This window comes from Chiloscyllium plagiosum, unplaced genomic scaffold (assembly GCF_037043375.1).
Source record: "Chiloscyllium plagiosum isolate Xiang-an unplaced genomic scaffold, Cpla_swu_hap1 HiC_scaffold_27, whole genome shotgun sequence".
In the NCBI taxonomy this organism is placed as follows: domain Eukaryota; kingdom Metazoa; phylum Chordata; class Chondrichthyes; order Orectolobiformes; family Hemiscylliidae; genus Chiloscyllium; species Chiloscyllium plagiosum.
The window spans coordinates 59,919,887-59,936,494 of record NW_028270165.1 but is presented as its reverse complement, the minus strand read 5'-3'; the positions used below and the strand labels follow the sequence as shown (position 1 = coordinate 59,936,494).

General features: G+C 46.9%; 6 non-coding genes across 6 annotated transcripts; all 6 read right to left on the bottom strand.

Moving 5' to 3' along the window:
* Window positions 1-2,244: 2,244 nt before the first annotated feature.
* On the bottom strand, window positions 2,245-2,318 carry trnan-guu (transfer RNA asparagine (anticodon GUU)). The gene has a single exon. It is a non-coding gene; the product is annotated as a tRNA-Asn (tRNA).
* Window positions 2,319-5,940: 3,622 nt separating this feature from the next.
* Window positions 5,941-6,014, bottom strand: trnan-guu (transfer RNA asparagine (anticodon GUU)). The gene has a single exon. It is a non-coding gene; the product is annotated as a tRNA-Asn (tRNA).
* A 2,445-nt stretch (window positions 6,015-8,459) lies between these two features.
* On the bottom strand, window positions 8,460-8,531 carry trnae-uuc (transfer RNA glutamic acid (anticodon UUC)). The gene has a single exon. It is a non-coding gene; the product is annotated as a tRNA-Glu (tRNA).
* A 2,468-nt stretch (window positions 8,532-10,999) lies between these two features.
* On the bottom strand, window positions 11,000-11,073 carry trnan-guu (transfer RNA asparagine (anticodon GUU)). Its single transcript has one exon. It is a non-coding gene; the product is annotated as a tRNA-Asn (tRNA).
* A 2,444-nt stretch (window positions 11,074-13,517) lies between these two features.
* trnae-uuc (transfer RNA glutamic acid (anticodon UUC)) lies at window positions 13,518-13,589 on the bottom strand. The gene has a single exon. It is a non-coding gene; the product is annotated as a tRNA-Glu (tRNA).
* Window positions 13,590-16,057: 2,468 nt separating this feature from the next.
* On the bottom strand, window positions 16,058-16,131 carry trnan-guu (transfer RNA asparagine (anticodon GUU)). The gene has a single exon. It is a non-coding gene; the product is annotated as a tRNA-Asn (tRNA).
* Window positions 16,132-16,608: the final 477 nt, after the last annotated feature.

Here is a 16,608-nt window from a genome sequence, read left to right as displayed (position 1 = left end):
AAATGGACACCGAGGACTCTTCGCTCAGGTAAATTCACATTGTTGTGCAGCCTTCTTGGTGTTCAGAAATCGTCTTCACGCAGTAATCTTACGGAAAGTCTATTGCAAAGTGGGCATCGCTTTCTTTGCTGCGACCGCGCAGCAGTTAACATCTGAGCCCCAAGTGTCCCAGATGAAGAGAATTCCAAGTGAAACCTTCACTCACTGAGAGTCATCCCCACGGCCCTGAGCTGAGGGACTGCAGGCAGTCCAACATGGAAGGGACGGTTAAAAATGAAGCAGTTTTGCTCCCTCAGCCTCTCTGTCCCAGAGACAGGCAGTGGGACGGCATAAACACGTAGCATCATTCTCACGCAGACAGAAGCCGTTCAGCCCATCGCGTTCACGGCGACTGTCTGTCACTTCTCTCTCTCTCTGAGGTTATTCACAATCGGTGGTATCCGTCCTAATAGTAGGGGGCTATGTCTGAGTCGTGATACGGTTTCTGACATGCTTGTCATTCTCGTCTGAACCAGGGTGGCGAATTACTGCAAGGAATGGACAAAACCGCAAGGCATGTGTTTCAACTTTACCAGCTGATTGGCATCGCAGAGAACTGGTTTTGCGATTCAGTTCAGAGGAAACAGACGAATACCAGAATACCACTGAGACCTCTAAAATCAGGACACTTGATTTGACGAGTGCATCGATATGCGACATTTGGTAAGTGAATGCAACTTGCAGAAAAGAGCACCGATCTTAAGGTGATCTTACTCGAGGTGACGTAGAACAATAGCAGAGGATGGTTTCGATCCATCGACCTCTGGGTTATGGGCCCAGCACGCTCCCGCTGCGCCACTCTGCTGCCAGAAGCGGCGCCCCTTCCACAGAACACTTCAGGTTTCCGTCTGGCACGCGGCAGGCACGTTCGAGCCTGATGTCAAAGACCTCCACTGCTGTCGTGTAATATGCTGTTTCGCGGACGTATGGAGGCTGTGTAAATATAAACTTATTTCTAAATTCCCACATTCTGTTGGTCGAACTGTGATTTCACACTGAATCACAACATGTGTCACAGCGCAGACGGAGGCCATGCGGCCCACCTTCGCTCTGCTGGTTCTACACTTAAGTAAACGTGTGTCTCGATTCGTTTCATTCTCTCGCCTTCTCAGCGTAAATCTGCACATCTGAACGTGACCACCGAATTCCCTTTTGTGCCCATTGAATCTTACTCTTTGTCAATGACATACAGGGACTTACTGACCCTAACCACTCCCTGTACGAAAACGTTCTTCCTAATGTCACTTTTACTTCTTTTCCTCGTGACTTTAAAATTCTGCCGAATTTTTGAGGTAGAGGTAAACAGCCAAAGATAATCACCGTCACTGCTTCCCTTCTATCGACTCAACTTTGTGAAACAGTATCTTTCACTGGCAAATAAAACACCGTTGTCCTCAGGTGCCTGCTTCATTTTGACCACGACTTCACGCCCCTCACTGTTCGAGTCTCATTTCCAAACACTTGGCTCATCGCCTCAAAAGCAGCTCTGCGGGTATCTCTTGTTCCACCCTGACAGGCAGTGGGTGGCAGATTCCCGATCAGTCCCAATGTGATTGAAATATTTAAACCCCTCCACTGATTTGCATCTTGAAAAATCCGTGAAACAATCTCCCTTTCTTTCTGACGACAGTTCTCAACTGTAGTCGGCAGGGTTCACACCTGCGTGGGGAACCCGCAATGGATTTCATGTCCATCGCATTCACCACTCTGCCCACCAATACAGAACCACACTGACAGCTTCATTTCGCAGGTCTCTCTGCCCGTGGAGCTGAGAAAGAGTAAATCATTGCAGAGTTTGTTTGAATCCAATCACTTCTCAGTTTTCGAAAGGGTTAAATATCTGCAAATGGCGATTCTGGGTGCTTCATCCCGAAATGGACGTTCAGTTAAAAGCAAAACCAGAAATTGCAGGAGCAACTCAGCAGGTCAGGCAGCATCTGTAGAAAGAGAATCAGAGACATTTCAGAACTTTTTTTTACCTCATCCAGGAACATCCAAAACTACTGAGTTGCTCCAGCAGTTTAACTTTCTGTCTCGGACTGTCAGCATCCGCATTCCTTTACGTTAGAAATTCAATCAATTCAGAAACCCCTTTGTGCTTCCTCAGTGGAAAAGATTTCCGTTTGGGAAACATTTTCCTGACACCATTAAAAACGCGCATCTTTGCAGCCAAGAAAGCAGTAGGAGCGTGAACAGCAAACGCCCCGTCTCCGGGTGGTCTCGAACCACCAACCTTCCGGTTAACAGCCGAACGCGCTGACCAATTGCGCCACAGAGACAGGTCCGCCCAGCGCCCGCACAGTCTCGTTGAGGAAGCTACTATTCAATTAATAATTTAACCTTCCCGCCCAGAATTACCATTGTCTTCTATCAGTTCAAACACGGCGAATACTGCAGAAAGCCAACGGGTCGAGCTGCATCCGTGGAAAGGTAAACAGAGCCGACGTTTTGAGTGTGCTACCGTTTTTGTTCAGAACTCAGTGTTTTGCCTCTTCCCGAAGTTGGTCCAGGTCTGTATCTCAATTGGCAAACACATGGCAAGTGCAGTGCCGCAATGTGTAGTTATAGCCTTGGCTGTTTAAAAAAAAAGCAGTGCATTGTTTAAATGGTGATATATTGGAATGTGGAGAAAGTGAGGACTAGAGGTGAAAGTCGAAAAATGTGGCACTGGAAAAGCAGAACAGGTCAGGCAGCATCTGAGGAGCAGGACAGTGAACGTTTCGGGCACAAGCCCTTCATCAGGAATGATGTGTGGATGTATAAAGGGGTGTCAGAGTCCCTCCATTCCAGTCAATGCCAGTTGTCGGGCAGATGCAGCAGGCAATGAGCGAGGCAAGTGGTATATTACGAAGAGGAATTCAGTTCAGAAGTGGGGTCATTGAACATATTCAAGGCTAAATTCATCTGAGTTTTGAACAACAAAGAAGTGGATTGTTATGGGGGGAGGTAAGAAAATGGTTTTAAGACCAGTACAGGTCAGTCACAGAGTATGACAGCACTGAACAGACCCTTCATCCAACTCGTCCATGCTGAGTATGTTCTCAAACTAAACTCGTCCCACCGACCAGTGTTTGCCCATAAACCTTCGAACCTTTCATATTCATGTACTTATCCAAACGTTGTAACTCTGCGTGTATAAAATCATGAGGGGTATGGATAGGATAAATAGACAAAGTCTTTTTCCCTGGGGTGGGGGAGTCCAGTACGAGAGGACATGGGTTTAGCATTAGAGGGGAAAGATACAAAAGAGATCTAAGGGGCAACGTTTTCACCCAGAGGATTGTACGTTTATTGAATGAACTGCCAGAGGAAGTGGTGAAGTCTAGTACGATTGCAACATTTAAAAGGCATTTGGTTAGGTGTATGAATAGGAAGGGTTTGGAGGGATATGGGGCCGTGCGCTGTCAGGTGGGACTAGATTGTTTTGGGATAGTTGGTCGGCATGGACAAGTTGGACCAAACAGTCTGTTTCTGTGCTGTACATCTCTATGACTCTATGACTTCTTCTGGACATTCATTCTGCACTCAGGCCACTCTCTTAAAAAAACGATCCTTGTCCTGTCTTTATAAAATCTTTCTCTACTCACCTCAAAATATTTGCTCCCTGATCCTGAAAACCCCAGCTGAGGGAAAGGACACCTGCTGTTCACCTCATCCGTATCCCTCATGATTTTATAATCCTCTATGTGCAGTGTGTAGTGGCTCATTGAAATAATGTCCTGATGCAGCTTCGTTTGTGGGTGTTGGGATGATTGCTTCTGTGGATAAGCACTTGGTTTGCGTGTGTTGTTTTTCTGAAGACGCTAGTTTGAAGTTCACTGTTGAGTGTTCGCTCTACTGTGACATCTAAGAATGGCAATTTGTTGTTGTTCTCCTCCTCTTCAAACCAGGAGCCCCCCTCAGGCCATAGTCTCACTACTTGGAACACCAATATACAGACTAGTCAAAGGCCTCCACTGAAGACTAGAACACCAAGTCGAAGATTCACGCCACTCCATTTATTCCATCCAAGAATTCCTGAACACCAAAGACACTAAGTTAGAAGAGGATGGAATAATGATGTCCTTTGACATAACAGCCCTGTTCACATCCATTAACATCAACGTGGCCAAAGAAAAGTGGAGACACTACTCGAAGAACCAAAGACACAAATACAGCACCTGCAGTCCCCACTTTTGCCTACCCAATAAACCCAGTGTGACGATTTCACATCAACAAACTGACACTAGCAGACACAACGTCTGCAGAAACCCTAGCCACATTACTTTACATTAAAGACATCTGTGAAATGATTTCCAGATAACTCAACCCTCTCAGCATTAAACAACGGCTAGTGAACCTTAAATACCCTATACAAACAACCCGCAAACGAATGTTATTTACAAAATACCATACAAGGAAATACATGAACTCTGCCGCACAGTTCTCTGTGGCAAGAAATGCTGGGATGAGATAAGGAAGATTTTTTCAGCCAAAACGAATCGGCACTAACTGGACAGCCATTTAAAATCAACGCTGTCAGGCCAGGATGGAAGACCGGAAGGGATAATCAGTTTTCTTATTTCCTGAAGATTTACAAAGCTGAGACTGGGTTTTGGCGTTTCTTCCCTTTCCACTCCCAGGAGCCGCAGTGGTTGGGGCGGTGAGTTGGGGAAAGTGAAATGTGCCCGTGAGCAGCGTGTGGGGCTCTTTCAGCTTCCCCTCCTCTGACAGCGCTGTGACGTGACTCTGATGTTCTCAGGGACACTTACTGACGCGAGACAGTGAAAAGAGTCTCGTTCCTGCAGATCAGGAATTCAAACCGTATGCCGGCTTCAGGACAATGAGAAAGATTAATTGGGGTGTGTGAAGAAGCTGTGAGCTGCATTTCAAACATGTAGGTGGAGTCACATGCGTCATCCATTGCGCCCCTGGCACTGTGCGGACCTGACGCCGCCATGCTGCAGAGTTCTGACGTTATACGGACATGCACAGCAATGGGAACATTCACAAGGTGAACAGCCAAAGATAATTACCATCACTGCTTCCCTTCCATCGACCCAACTTTGTGAAGCAGTATCTTTCACTGGCAAATAAAACACCTTTGTCCTCAGGTGCCTGCCTCATTTCGACCACGACTTCACGCCCTTCACTGTTCTAGTCTCATTTCCAAACACTTGGCTCATATCCTCAAAAGCAGCTCTGGGGATATCTGCTTGTTCCACCCTGACAGGCAGTGGGTTGCAGATTCCCGATCAGTCCCAATGTGATTGAAATATTTAAACCCCTCCACTGATTTGCATCTTGAAAAATCCGTGAAACAATCTCCCTTTCTTTCTGACGACAGTTCTCAACTGTAGTCGGCAGGGTTCACACCTGCGTGGGGAACCCGCAATGGATTTCATGTCCATCGCATTCACCACTCTGCCCACCAATACAGAACCACACTGACAGCTTCATTTCGCAGGTCTCTCTGCCCGTGGAGCTGAGAAAGAGTAAATCATTGCAGAGTTTGTTTGAATCCAATCACTTCTCAGTTTTCGAAAGGGTTAAATATCTGCAAATGGCGATTCTGGGTGCTTCATCCCGAAATGGACGTTCAGTTAAAAGCAAAACCAGAAATTGCAGGAGCAACTCAGCAGGTCAGGCAGCATCTGTAGAAAGAGAATCAGAGACATTTCAGAACTTTTTTTTACCTCATCCAGGAACATCCAAAACTACTGAGTTGCTCCAGCAGTTTAACTTTCTGTCTCGGACTGTCAGCATCCGCATTCCTTTACGTTAGAAATTCAATCAATTCAGAAACCCCTTTGTGCTTCCTCAGTGGAAAAGATTTCCGTTTGGGAAACATTTTCCTGACACCATTAAAAACGCGCATCTTTGCAGCCAAGAAAGCAGTAGGAGCGTGAACAGCAAACGCCCCGTCTCCGGGTGGTCTCGAACCACCAACCTTCCGGTTAACAGCCGAACGCGCTGACCAATTGCGCCACAGAGACAGGTCCGCCCAGCGCCCGCACAGTCTCGTTGAGGAAGCTACTATTCAATTAATAATTTAACCTTCCCGCCCAGAATTACCATTGTCTTCTATCAGTTCAAACACGGCGAATACTGCAGAAAGCCAACGGGTCGAGCTGCATCCGTGGAAAGGTAAACAGAGCCGACGTTTTGAGTGTGCTACCATTTTTGTTCAGAACTCAGTGTTTTGCCTCTTCCCGAAGTTGGTCCAGGTCTGTATCTCAATTGGCAAACACATGGCAAGTGCAGTGCCGCAATGTGAAGTTATAGCCTTGGCTGTTTAAAAAAAAAAGCAGTGCATTGTTTAAATGGTGATATATTGGAATGTGGAGAAAGTGAGGACTAGAGGTGAAAGTCGAAAAATGTGGCACTGGAAAAGCAGAACAGGTCAGGCAGCATCTGAGGAGCAGGACAGTGAACGTTTCGGGCACAAGCCCTTCATCAGGAATGATGTGTGGATGTATAAAGGGGTGTCAGAGTCCCTCCATTCCAGTCAATGCCAGTTGTCGGGCAGATGCAGCAGGCAATGAGCGAGGCAAGTGGTATATTACGAAGAGGAATTCAGTTCAGAAGTGGGGTCATTGAACATATTCAAGGCTAAATTCATCTGAGTTTTGAACAACAAAGAAGTGGATTGTTATGGGGGGAGGTAAGAAAATGGTTTTAAGACCAGTACAGGTCAGTCACAGAGTATGACAGCACTGAACAGACCCTTCATCCAACTCGTCCATGCTGAGTATGTTCTCAAACTAAACTCGTCCCACCTACCAGTGTTTGCCCATAAACCTTCGAACCTTTCATATTCATGTACTTATCCAAACGTTGTAACTCTGCGTGTATAAAATCATGAGGGGTATGGATAGGATAAATAGACAAAGTCTTTTTCCCTGGGGTGGGGGAGTCCAGTACGAGAGGGCATGGGTTTAGCATTAGAGGGGAAAGATACAAAAGAGATCTAAGGGGCAACGTTTTCACGCAGAGGATTGTACGTTTATTGAATGAACTGCCAGAGGAAGTGGTGAAGTCTAGTACGATTGCAACATTTAAAAGGCATTTGGTTAGGTGTATGAATAGGAAGGGTTTGGAGGGATATGGGGCCGTGCGCTGTCAGGTGGGACTAGATTGTTTTGGGATAGTTGGTCGGCATGGACAAGTTGGACCAAACAGTCTGTTTCTGTGCTGTACATCTCTATGACTCTATGACTTCTTCTGGACATTCATTCTGCACTCAGGCCACTCTCTTAAAAAACGATCCTTGTCCTGTCTTTATAAAATCTTTCTCTACTCACCTCAAAATATTTGCTCCCTGATCCTGAAAACCCCAGCTGAGGGAAAGGACACCTGCTGTTCACCTCATCCGTATCCCTCATGATTTTATAATCCTCTATATGCAGTGTGTAGTGGCTCATTGAAATAATGTCCTGATGCAGCTTCGTTTGTGGGTGTTGGGATGATTGCTTCTGTGGTTAAGCACTTGGTTTGCGTGTGTTGTTTTTCTGTAGACGCTAGTTTGAAGTTCACTGTTGAGTGTTCGCTCTACTGTGACATCTAAGAATGGCACTTTGTTGTTGTTCTCCTCCTCTTCAAACCAGGAGCCCCCCTCAGGCCATAGTCTCACTACTTGGAATACCAATATACAGACTAGTCAAAGGCCTCCACTGAAGACTAGAACACCAAGTCGAAGATTCACGCCACTCCATTTATTCCATCCAAGAATTCCTGAACACCAAAGACACTAAGTTAGAAGAGGATGGAATAATGATGTCCTTTGACATAACAGCCCTGTTCACATCCATGAACATCAACGTGGCCAAAGAAAACTGGAGACACTACTCGAAGAACCAAAGACACAAATACAGCACCAACTTCATCAGCAAAGATAGCACTATCCAGCTCGTGGAACTGTGCCTTAACCACCCACTTCATATTCAGTAACAAGCCTCAAACAAATCAACGAAACACCCATGAAACCACAAGTATCAGGATTCCTAGCAGAAGCAATAATGCAGTCTCAAACCAACAGCCCTTCCAACGATCCAAACCAAACTTTGTGTCCGCCACAGTGATGACACTTTTGTCATCAAAAAATGAAGTAAATTAGAGGAAACCTACAACACCATCAACAATATCCTTACTGGCATAAAATTCACAAAAGAGGAGAACAACAACAAAGTGCCATTCCTAGATGTCACAGTAGAGCGAGCAGTCAATGGTAAATTCAAAACAGCGTCGACAGGAAAACAACACACACGAATCAAGTACTTAGCTACAGAAGCAATGATCCCTACTCATAAAAACAAGCTGAATCAGGACACTATTTCAACGAGGCACGACACACTGCAGTAGCCAGTAACGACGAAGGCCAATAAGGAACGATACAGCGCATTTAAGGAGAATGGGTAGGCAAACGATTCACAGAGAAACACTTCCCTGACCGGGAATCGAACCCGGGCCGCAGCGGTGAAAGCGCCGAATCCTAACCACTAGACCACCAGGGAGACAGCAGTGCCACCTCACAGCTCTAATGTAAATTGCTTCCCTGCCCGGAAATCGAACCTGGGCCACGATCGTGAGAAGGCTTCCACCAATGTCATTGCTTGTATCCATTGCTCCCGATGCGGTCTCCTCTACATTGGGGAGACTGGAGACTCCTCGCAGTGTCAAGTCACAGCGCTTGAGGGAACATCTCCACGACACCCGCAGCAATCAACCCCATCACCCTCCGGCCCAACATTTCAACCCCCCTCCCACTCTGCCGAGAACATGCAGGTCCTGGGCCTCCTCCATCGCCGCTCACTCCCCACCCGATGCCTGAAGGAAGCACGCCCACCTTTCGCCTCGGATAAATTCAACCCCAGGACATCAATGTGGACTTCACCAGTTTCCTCATTTCCCCTCCCCCCACCTTACCTCAGTTCCAATCTTCCAGCTCAGCGCTGTCCTCATGACCTGTCCTACCTGCCAATCTCCCTTCTCAACTGTTCGCTCCACCCTCCTCTCTGACCTGTCACCTCCATCCCCACCCCCATTCACCTATTGTACTCTTTGCTACCTTCGGCCCAGCACCCCCCAATTTATCTCGCCATCCCTGGAAGCGTCCTGCCTCTATTCCTGATGAAGGGCTTAAGCCCGAAATGTCGATTTTCCTGCTCCTCGGAAGCTGTCTGACCTGCTGTGCCTTTCCAGTACCACTCTGATCTAAACTCTGGTTTCCAGCATCTGCAGTCCCCACTTTTGCCTACCCAATAAACCCAGTGTGACGATTTCACATCAACAAACTGACACTAGCAGACACAACGTCTGCAGAAACCCTAGCCACATTACTTTACATTAAAGACATCTGTGAAATGATTTCCAGATAACTCAACCCTCTCAGCATTAAACAACGGCTAGTGAACCTTAAATACCCTATACAAACAACCCGCAAACGAATGTTATTTACAAAATACCATACAAGGAAATACATGAACTCTGCCGCACAGTTCTCTGTGGCAAGAAATGCTGGGATGAGATAAGGAAGATTTTTTCAGCCAAAACGAATCGGCACTAACTGGACAGCCATTTAAAATCAACGCTGTCAGGCCAGGATGGAAGACCGGAAGGGATAAGCAGTGTTCTTATTTCCTGAAGATTTACAAAGCTGAGACTGGGTTTTGGCGTTTCTTCCCTTTCCACTCCCAGGAGCCGCAGTGGTTGGGGCGGTGAGTTGGGGAAAGTGAAATGTGCCCGTGAGCAGCGTGTGGGGCTCTTTCAGCTTCCCCTCCTCTGACAGCGCTGTGACGTGACTCTGATGTTCTCAGGGACACTTACTGACGCGAGACAGTGAAAAGAGTCTCGTTCCTGCAGATCAGGAATTCAAACCGTATGCCGGCTTCAGGACAATGAGAAAGATTAATTGGGGTGTGTGAAGAAGCTGTGAGCTGCATTTCAAACATGTAGGTGGAGTCACATGCGTCATCCATTGCGCCCCTGGCACTGTGCGGACCTGACGCCGCCATGCTGCAGAGTTCTGACGTTATACGGACATGCACAGCAATGGGAACATTCACAAGGTGAACAGCCAAAGATAATCACCATCACTGCTTCCCTTCCATCGACCCAACTTTGTGAAGCAGTATCTTTCACTGGCAAATAAAACACCTTTGTCCTCAGGTGCCTGCCTCATTTCGACCACGACTTCACGCCCCTCACTGTTCTAGTCTCATTTCCAAACACTTGGCTCATATCCTCAAAAGCAGCTCTGGGGATATCTGCTTGTTCCACCCTGACAGGCAGTGGGTTGCAGATTCCCGATCAGTCCCAATGTGATTGAAATATTTAAACCCCTCCACTGATTTGCATCTTTAAAAATCCGTGAAACAATCTCCCTTTCTTTCTGACGACAGTTCTCAACTGTAGTCGGCAGGGTTCACACCTGCGTGGGGAACCCGCAATGGATTTCATGTCCATCGCATTCACCACTCTGCCCACCAATACAGAACCACACTGACAGCTTCATTTCGCAGGTCTCTCTGCCCGTGGAGCTGAGAAAGAGTAAATCATTGCAGAGTTTGTTTGAATCCAATCACTTCACAGTTTTCGAAAGGGTTAAATATCTGCAAATGGCGATTCTGGGTGCTTCATCCCGAAAGATGAAATGGACGTTCAGTTAAAAGCAAAACCAGAAATTGCAGGAGCAACTCAGCAGGTCAGGCAGCATCTGTAGAAAGAGAATCAGAGACATTTCAGAACTTTTTTTACCTCATCCAGGAACATCCAAAACTACTGAGTTGCTCCAGCAGTTTCGCTTTCTGTCTCGGACTGTCAGCATCCGCATTCCTTTACGTTAGAAATTCAATCAATTCAGAAACCCCTTTGTGCTTCCTCAGTGGAAAAGATTTCCGTTTGGGAAACATTTTCCTGACACCATTCAAAACGCGCATCTTTGCAGCCAAGAAAGCAGTAGGAGCGTGAACAGCAAACGCCCCGTCTCCGGGTGGTCTCGAACCACCAACCTTCCGGTTAACAGCCGAACGCGCTGACCAATTGCGCCACAGAGACAGGTCCGCCCAGCGCCCGCACAGTCTCGTTGAGGAAGCTACTATTCAATTAACAATTTAACCTTCCCGCCCAGAATTACCATTGTCTTCTATCAGTTCAAACACGGCGAATACTGCAGAAAGCCAACGGGTCGAGCTGCATCCGTGGAAAGGTAAACAGAGCCGACGTTTTGAGTGTGCTACCGTTTTTGTTCAGAACTCAGTGTTTTGCCTCTTCCCGAAGTTGGTCCAGGTCTGTATCTCAATTGGCAAACACATGGCAAGTGCAGTGCCGCAATGTGTTGTTATAGCCTTGGCTGTTTAAAAAAAAAGCAGTGCATTGTTTAAATGGTGATATATTGGAATGTGGAGAAAGTGAGGACTAGAGGTGAAAGTCGAAAAATGTGGCACTGGAAAAGCAGAACAGGTCAGGCAGCATCTGAGGAGCAGGACAGTGAACGTTTCGGGCACAAGCCCTTCATCAGGAATGATGTGTGGATGTATAAAGGGGTGTCAGAGTCCCTCCATTCCAGTCAATGCCAGTTGTCGGGCAGATGCAGCAGGCAATGAGCGAGGCAAGTGGTATATTACGAAGAGGAATTCAGTTCAGAAGTGGGGTCATTGAACATATTCAAGGGTAAATTCATCTGAGTTTTGAACAACAAAGAAGTGGATTGTTATGGGGGGAGGTAAGAAAATGGTTTTAAGACCAGTACAGGTCAGTCACAGAGTATGACAGCACTGAACAGACCCTTCATCCAACTCGTCCATGCTGAGTATGTTCTCAAACTAAACTCGTCCCACCTACCAGTGTTTGCCCATAAACCTTCGAACCTTTCATATTCATGTACTTATCCAAACGTTGTAACTCTGCGTGTATAAAATCATGAGGGGTATGGATAGGATAAATAGACAAAGTCTTTTTCCCTGGGGTGGGGGAGTCCAGTACGAGAGGGCATGGGTTTAGCATTAGAGGGGAAAGATACAAAAGAGATCTAAGGGGCAACGTTTTCACGCAGAGGATTGTACGTTTATTGAATGAACTGCCAGAGGAAGTGGTGAAGTCTAGTACGATTGCAACATTTAAAAGGCATTTGGTTAGGTGTATGAATAGGAAGGGTTTGGAGGGATATGGGGCCGTGCGCTGTCAGGTGGGACTAGATTGTTTTGGGATAGTTGGTCGGCATGGACAAGTTGGACCAAACAGTCTGTTTCTGTGCTGTACATCTCTATGACTCTATGACTTCTTCTGGACATTCATTCTGCACTCAGGCCACTCTCTTAAAAAACGATCCTTGTCCTGTCTTTATAAAATCTTTCTCTACTCACCTCAAAATATTTGCTCCCTGATCCTGAAAACCCCAGCTGAGGGAAAGGACACCTGCTGTTCACCTCATCCGTATCCCTCATGATTTTATAATCCTCTATATGCAGTGTGTAGTGGCTCATTGAAATAATGTCCTGATGCAGCTTCGTTTGTGGGTGTTGGGATGATTGCTTCTGTGGTTAAGCACTTGGTTTGCGTGTGTTGTTTTTCTGTAGACGCTAGTTTGAAGTTCACTGTTGAGTGTTCGCTCTACTGTGACATCTAAGAATGGCACTTTGTTGTTGTTCTCCTCCTCTTCAAACCAGGAGCCCCCCTCAGGCCATAGTCTCACTACTTGGAATACCAATATACAGACTAGTCAAAGGCCTCCACTGAAGACTAGAACACCAAGTCGAAGATTCACGCCACTCCATTTATTCCATCCAAGAATTCCTGAACACCAAAGACACTCAGTTAGAAGAGGATGGAATAATGATGTCCTTTGACATAACAGCCCTGTTCACATCCATGAACATCAACGTGGCCAAAGAAAACTGGAGACACTACTCGAAGAACCAAAGACACAAATACAGCACCAACTTCATCAGCAAAGATAGCACTATCCAGCTCGTGGAACTGTGCCTTAACCACCCACTTCATATTCAGTAACAAGCCTCAAACAAATCAACGAAACACCCATGAAACCACAAGTATCAGGATTCCTAGCAGAAGCAATAATGCAGTCTCAAACCAACAGCCCTTCCAACGATCCAAACCAAACTTTGTGTCCGCCACAGTGATGACACTTTTGTCATCAAAAAATGAAGTAAATTAGAGGAAACCTACAACACCATCAACAATATCCTTACTGGCATAAAATTCACAAAAGAGGAGAACAACAACAAAGTGCCATTCCTAGATGTCACAGTAGAGCGAGCAGTCAATGGTAAATTCAAAACAGCGTCGACAGGAAAACAACACACACGAATCAAGTACATAGCTACAGAAGCAATGATCCCTACACATAAAAACAAGCTGAATCAGGACACTATTTCAACGAGGCACGACACACTGCAGTAGCCAGTAACGACGAAGGCCAATAAGGAACGATACAGCGCATTTAAGGAGAATGGGTAGGCAAACGATTCACAGAGAAACACTTCCCTGACCGGGAATCGAACCCGGGCCGCAGCGGTGAAAGCGCCGAATCCTAACCACTAGACCACCAGGGAGACAGCAGTGCCACCTCACAGCTCTAATGTAAATTGCTTCCCTGCCCGGAAATCGAACCTGGGCCACGATCGTGAGAAGGCTTCCACCAATGTCATTGCTTGTATCCATTGCTCCCGATGCGGTCTCCTCTACATTGGGGAGACTGGAGACTCCTCGCAGTGTCAAGTCACAGCGCTTGAGGGAACATCTCCACGACACCCGCAGCAATCAACCCCATCACCCTCCGGCCCAACATTTCAAACCCCCTCCCACTCTGCCGAGAACATGCAGGTCCTGGGCCTCCTCCATCGCCGCTCACTCCCCACCCGATGCCTGAAGGAAGCACGCCCACCTTTCGCCTCGGATAAATTCAACCCCAGGACATCAATGTGGACTTCACCAGTTTCCTCATTTCCCCTCCCCCCACCTTACCTCAGTTCCAATCTTCCAGCTCAGCGCTGTCCTCATGACCTGTCCTACCTGCCAATCTCCCTTCTCAACTGTTCGCTCCACCCTCCTCTCTGACCTGTCACCTCCATCCCCACCCCCATTCACCTATTGTACTCTTTGCTACCTTCGGCCCAGCACCCCCCAATTTATCTCGCCATCCCTGGAAGCGTCCTGCCTCTATTCCTGATGAAGGGCTTAAGCCCGAAATGTCGATTTTCCTGCTCCTCGGAAGCTGTCTGACCTGCTGTGCCTTTCCAGTACCACTCTGATCTAAACTCTGGTTTCCAGCATCTGCAGTCCCCACTTTTGCCTACCCAATAAACCCAGTGTGACGATTTCACATCAACAAACTGACACTAGCAGACACAACGTCTGCAGAAACCCTAGCCACATTACTTTACATTAAAGACATCTGTGAAATGATTTCCAGATAACTCAACCCTCTCAGCATTAAACAACGGCTAGTGAACCTTAAATACCCTATACAAACAACCCGCAAACGAATGTTATTTACAAAATACCATACAAGGAAATACATGAACTCTGCCGCACAGTTCTCTGTGGCAAGAAATGCTGGGATGAGATAAGGAAGATTTTTTCAGCCAAAACGAATCGGCACTAACTGGACAGCCATTTAAAATCAACGCTGTCAGGCCAGGATGGAAGACCGGAAGGGATAAGCAGTGTTCTTATTTCCTGAAGATTTACAAAGCTGAGACTGGGTTTTGGCGTTTCTTCCCTTTCCACTCCCAGGAGCCGCAGTGGTTGGGGCGGTGAGTTGGGGAAAGTGAAATGTGCCCGTGAGCAGCGTGTGGGGCTCTTTCAGCTTCCCCTCCTCTGACAGCGCTGTGACGTGACTCTGATGTTCTCAGGGACACTTACTGACGCGAGACAGTGAAAAGAGTCTCGTTCCTGCAGATCAGGAATTCAAACCGTATGCCGGCTTCAGGACAATGAGAAAGATTAATTGGGGTGTGTGAAGAAGCTGTGAGCTGCATTTCAAACATGTAGGTGGAGTCACATGCGTCATCCATTGCGCCCCTGGCACTGTGCGGACCTGACGCCGCCATGCTGCAGAGTTCTGACGTTATACGGACATGCACAGCAATGGGAACATTCACAAGGTGAACAGCCAAAGATAATCACCATCACTGCTTCCCTTCCATCGACCCAACTTTGTGAAGCAGTATCTTTCACTGGCAAATAAAACACCTTTGTCCTCAGGTGCCTGCCTCATTTCGACCACGACTTCACGCCCCTCACTGTTCTAGTCTCATTTCCAAACACTTGGCTCATATCCTCAAAAGCAGCTCTGGGGATATCTGCTTGTTCCACCCTGACAGGCAGTGGGTTGCAGATTCCCGATCAGTCCCAATGTGATTGAAATATTTAAACCCCTCCACTGATTTGCATCTTTAAAAATCCGTGAAACAATCTCCCTTTCTTTCTGACGACAGTTCTCAACTGTAGTCGGCAGGGTTCACACCTGCGTGGGGAACCCGCAATGGATTTCATGTCCATCGCATTCACCACTCTGCCCACCAATACAGAACCACACTGACAGCTTCATTTCGCAGGTCTCTCTGCCCGTGGAGCTGAGAAAGAGTAAATCATTGCAGAGTTTGTTTGAATCCAATCACTTCACAGTTTTCGAAAGGGTTAAATATCTGCAAATGGCGATTCTGGGTGCTTCATCCCGAAAGATGAAATGGACGTTCAGTTAAAAGCAAAACCAGAAATTGCAGGAGCAACTCAGCAGGTCAGGCAGCATCTGTAGAAAGAGAATCAGAGACATTTCAGAACTTTTTTTACCTCATCCAGGAACATCCAAAACTACTGAGTTGCTCCAGCAGTTTCGCTTTCTGTCTCGGACTGTCAGCATCCGCATTCCTTTACGTTAGAAATTCAATCAATTCAGAAACCCCTTTGTGCTTCCTCAGTGGAAAAGATTTCCGTTTGGGAAACATTTTCCTGACACCATTAAAAACGCGCATCTTTGCAGCCAAGAAAGCAGTAGGAGCGTGAACAGCAAACGCCCCGTCTCCGGGTGGTCTCGAACCACCAACCTTCCGGTTAACAGCCGAACGCGCTGACCAATTGCGCCACAGAGACAGGTCCGCCCAGCGCCCGCACAGTCTCGTTGAGGAAGCTACTATTCAATTAACAATTTAACCTTCCCGCCCAGAATTACCATTGTCTTCTATCAGTTCAAACACGGCGAATACTGCAGAAAGCCAACGGGTCGAGCTGCATCCGTGGAAAGGTAAACAGAGCCGACGTTTTGAGTGTGCTACCGTTTTTGTTCAGAACTCAGTGTTTTGCCTCTTCCCGAAGTTGGTCCAGGTCTGTATCTCAATTGGCAAACACATGGCAAGTGCAGTGCCGCAATGTGAAGTTATCGCCTTGGCTGTTTAAAAAAAAGCAGTGCATTGTTTAAATGGTGATATATTGGAATGTGGAGAAAGTGAGGACTAGAGGTGAAAGTCGAAAAATGTGGCACTGGAAAAGCAGAACAGGTCAGGCAGCATCTGAGGAGCAGGACAGTGAACGTTTCGGGCACAAGCCCTTCATCAGGAATGATGTGTGGAT